Source organism: Taudactylus pleione, unplaced genomic scaffold (genome assembly GCF_031769625.1).
Source record: "Taudactylus pleione unplaced genomic scaffold, aTauple2 ptg000183l, whole genome shotgun sequence".
In the NCBI taxonomy this organism is placed as follows: Eukaryota; Metazoa; Chordata; class Amphibia; order Anura; family Myobatrachidae; genus Taudactylus; species Taudactylus pleione.
In genome coordinates, this window is record NW_028284585.1 from 11,647,724 (window position 1) to 11,652,836 (window position 5,113).

Consider the following 5,113-nt stretch of genomic DNA (forward strand, 5'->3'; position numbering starts at 1 on the left):
GCAGTGGTGGATTCAGGACCTCTTGCTGTCATGTGAGAAGCAACCACTGCAGGATTTTACCTTCTGGTACCCCAGGCAGCAGGGAGCAGGAGGAGTCCAGAATGCAGGGCAGGAGCCAAACAGCTGTACTTTGGCTGTCCTTCAGGGCTTCAACACAGCTGGAATAGAAGGAAGCCTCTGGAGGGTGCAGCCATCTATCTCTTCTATTTCACAGGGATCCAGCTGCCAGCTCTACAGTGAACATTGCAGCAGCACAGCAATTGTAAGTTATGTGTTCAGATGTTTGATGCCTGTCCTGTCTTGGTTCCATACCCAGTGTCTGTCAGTTCTATCTGTTTTATATCCTGTGTCTGCCTATCCAGTCTTTGATCCATACCCTGTGTCTGCCTGTCCTGTCTGTGTTCCTTATATTGTGCCTGCCTGTCCTGTCTGTGTTCCATATCTGGTGTCTGCCTGTTCTGTCTGCATTCCATACCGTGTCTGTACTAACTACATTCCCTGAGTCCCTAGCTCATTAAGCTGGACCTTAGAAGTCCCTTTGAGGGGACAATAAAATGTGTACTTCGGTGGGTTGGCAGTTTTGCAGTAGGCCCCTAACATTGCATTCCCCTGGTGAACCCTTCATGTCCCAGTCCTACTCTGTTATTATTTATTCTTCCAATTTGTCTACAGTATATCTGCTTGTGGATATGTTGTCACTTTCGATATGTTAGATGTTTAGTAGACTTATCGTTATAAATTCATATATATAATAACTTTACTTGGAAATAGGATATTTATAGACTATGAATATATTTAGCTGCCTTTATTAAATTCTGCTGTAATTTCTTGCGTCTGTCTTTTATTTTGTAACATTGCTAATTTTTTTACATTCTTTGTTACAATATTGTGAAATATTTCTATGTTGCAGTTATTCACTGGATTTCAAGTATCTTTATAACTGTTCACAGCAGAACATAACCTTAAGCTGGATACACACCTATACAATTGGCAGGCCATTTTTTTTAATTCAAGCATTTGTTTGATATTAGAAGAGTGTGTTCATGCACCTCCAATCATGTTTTGTCAGATAAAAACTGGTCAAATCGAATGATCACAACTTATGTAGAGTTTAATTTTCATCCAATGTGACTGGGCCAGGTCAGACAAAAAGTGCAGTTTGTATGCAGCTTCGACCGTTCTTACGATTGTAAACTAAAACAGGGTTGCCTCTGTGGGTGTGCATAATTAAACCAGGTCAGGAAGCATGCTGTTTTTCGCGATTCTCTTCATGTAAACTTTTGTTCAGGACTTTTTTTGGCCCAAACACCCTTTATCTTAAACCTTTACCCAGCACATATACGCCAAGCTTTTTTTCCCTATTGGTTTTAACTAGAGATGAACGTTTTGGATTCCTTGGAATCTGAACAAACCCGAACATTGGGAATCCAAATGCTGCTCAGATCTTCCTGCCTGAATTGGATTCCACTTCGGGGCAAAATGTCATCCTTGCAGCATCGGATTCTCGTTCTCGTGGGTTTTGGATTCTATATAAGGCACCATAGCCGAGACTCGGCGCCATTTCCTTGGTAAACATGCAGCTGTATGCTGCGCTTTACTCTGCTATATATGCTATATAAGCTGTGCTATGTTAGTAATATGTGTACAGTATATATATTATATATATATATATATATATATATAGGGGGCGCACGCTGTTGTGGTGCTTAGTTATTGTGCATGTAGAGAAGTGCACACTGCTGTATGCTGTGCTGTGTTCAGACTCCATCAGTAAGATATTTACGTAACTATATAAACCCTGTGTCTCCACTCTGTTTGAATAGAGCTGCCTCTGCAACATTAAAAATCAAAAAATGTAATTAAATAATTGCATTGTACTATTTTGTGCACTTTGTTTTGCTCACATGCACATATAAGCCCCGTCTATCCAGTTCATGCAAGAAGACTGCTGTGCCAACACAAAAAAAAAACATTTTATTGTTTGTACTGTTTTGTGCACTTTGTTTTACTAACGTGCATATATTATCCCTGTGGCTTTAGCCCATGCAGAAATAGAGCTGTGACATCAAAAAAATAAATTGCATTGTTTGTATTGTTTGGTGTGCTTTGTTTATGTGCATATATAAGCCACACAATGATCTGCAAATTGAAAAATGGATAATGTTCTATTTAGAGAAAAGTATCAAAATACTGTCGCTGCAGCTGGTGCCACCAGTCATGAAGACAACGTTAGTCCTTCAACGTCAACTACTAAAGTCGATGCTCAAGGGCATAGAGGGTCTAAGTCAAGGCATCTAAAATAAAAAACAATATACAGTGATAAAGAAAAAAACACATCTAATAAAGGGAAAGTGTGGTGAAGAAAAACATAAAATTGCTAACATGCCATTCACCACACGCAGTGGTAAGGAAATAATGAGGTCTTGGCCTTTATTTATGAGTGGTAGTTCTGCAAGTATCAATGAGGCATCTTCATCTGCCTCTCACGATGATGCAAGACCTTATCACTAAGAGTGTAGAAGAAGTGTAAAACAAATTGAAAACCACTAAGGCAGTAGAACAAACTGTGCATTCAGAATGTCACAAATCCGAATGTCACAAATCCCTGAGGAGAAGCTAAGTGTGTCCACGAGTGCGATATGTGAGTCTGACCTTTCTGATAAAGGTGAGTCTGACCTTTCTGATACAGTTGTACTCACAGAGAAGCTGCTTTCCATAATTTTTGAAAATGTGGGGATGATTAGCATAAATATAGCTGATGGCATAGAAATTGAGGATGCCACCAAGGAAGTGCAAGAGGATGAGGAGGATATTTTTGTAGTTGATGTCGGCGCTAATAAGGTTCAGGGGTGTATCTAGGGGTCAGAGTGCCCCTGGCAAACCAAGAGACTGCCCCCCCCCTCCAATGACTGCTTTTTCTGGAAAAAAAACTAACACACACGGGGGGTAGTTTAATTAACACACCTGTAGAAATAGGAAGAATATACTTACTCTATTGCAACCCACTATTTATTAATTTATGTATGCAAAAAAAAACACAGGAAAAGATTAAAAACATAGCGTCAAAAACAAATCAAAAAATTATGGGTAAAGTCATTTACATATATTCAAATAGGAACTCACAACACACACAAGAATTAAGACTGTCCATAAGGATCAAGTCCTATTCCCCAACATGGAAGAATCCATATCCTACAAAGTTCATGACAAATCCCTCAAACTGAGAGAAGATAAATTTACTATACTCACACCGGGGGTAGTTCAATTTACACGCCAGTAGAAATAGGGAGACAATATATATATATATATATATATATATGGACAAGACAAACAGCTACAGCAGTAGCTGTTTGTCTTGTCCACATTAAAGCCATTTGACTTCAGACCCTGAGTGCCGCTCCTTTAGACTACCTCTGCATTCACCTGTGCAGGCACCTGGGCCAGTTACTTTATGGACTTGGAGAGCCGGGTATTCCTGCATCGTAAATATATATATATATATATATATATATATATGTTTATATTTTTTTCAGTAATAACACTTACTCCATGCAATGCACAGTTTATTAATTTCTATATGTCAACAACACAGGAAAAGAGGGCATCATAACAAACAAGATTCATTGTGGGCAAGATAATTTGCATATATGCAAATTACCTTGCGAATAGAGCCTTATGATTGATGTGGCACTCTTTTCCTGCATGATTGACATATGGAAATCAGTGAGTGGTGATTGGTATATAGTGGGTATTGTGGGGGAAGAGATAAATTAGGAAAAAAACAATTAGTCTCTCTAATTTTAAATGTTTCTGATATAAAGGGACATATAAGAAGTTTGAAACACATTAGCAGTAGATGGTGGATGCTGGTAAGAGCAGAGCATTGGAGATAGAAGATGAACAGTGATCATTTGCTGCTGACTGTGAGACACTGGTAAGAGATGATTTACTAATAATGGTAGTTGGCAATGGCACCCCACTTCAGCTGGCGCCCCTGTAGGCCAATAGGAAGATATGCCCCTGTTGAGGATGTTGTTTGTCAGGCACCAGTGGAAGCAGCTCTTGGCTATGATAAGAGGCATTGTCATGCCTGGGCATAAGACTAACAAATGCACCTCTTATGTGTGGAATTATTTTTACACAAATCCTAACAACAATTGTCAAGGCATCTGTAGTGTTTGTAAAACCACAATAAGTAGAGGTACGGATATTAACCATCTAGGAACCTCCTCCCTATTCTGTCATTTTCAGTGAACTCATGAAACGTTTTTGACAATATCAGAAACTGGTGCAAAAAAACAACAATAAGCAGTCCAACAACAGCTAGCTCCCTTATCTCAAGTTTAACTAGATCCTAGCACCTGCAATCTCTATTGCCAACACCTTTATCCTCAATATCCACAGTAATGGTCAGAGGTAGTTCTGCATACAATTTGTTAAGGCTAGGTGACTCCTTCCCTATCCAGGATTCCTTAGAAGAATCATTCAGTGCTAGGCCTGCTGCTGCTGGGGATGGATCTTCACCCCAAAAGAGGACCAAGAAGACTAGTTTCAAATGACAATTGACTGTGAAACAATCCTTTGCAAGGGGAAGCAAGTGTGACAGCTCTCACCCAGTTGCAAAATTGAATATTGAAAACAATATTGTGAGCTGTGAGATTGTCAAAATTAACTAGAAATCAGTGAAAATTAATGTTATTGAGGTTGATAATACCCTTGGAACAAAAAAGGCTACTAATTTGTGACTTTAGCTTTTTTGCCAATTTTTGGGAAAAAAACCTAATCCAAAACCAGTCACAGCGGTTTGGAAAAACTAAAACCAGCCAACAAATTAGAACCAAAACCATCAAAAATGGTCAGGCACACATCTCTAGTATTAACGGTATCAGGGCTTGGTGGCATGTGTAGTCCCACAATTTGCTGGGATGTGTTTTAATGCAAGTGGCAGTGGCCAAATGCATACACCCTCTACCATATACATTTCCCCAGTATGGACAAAAATTCTTACAGTTTCACATGTCCCATTACACATGATAGGAAATTTTAACTCTTCCACTCAAACTCCAAAAAGTAATGAAGTTTTGATAATTAAAGCTGACACCTAAATGGATGT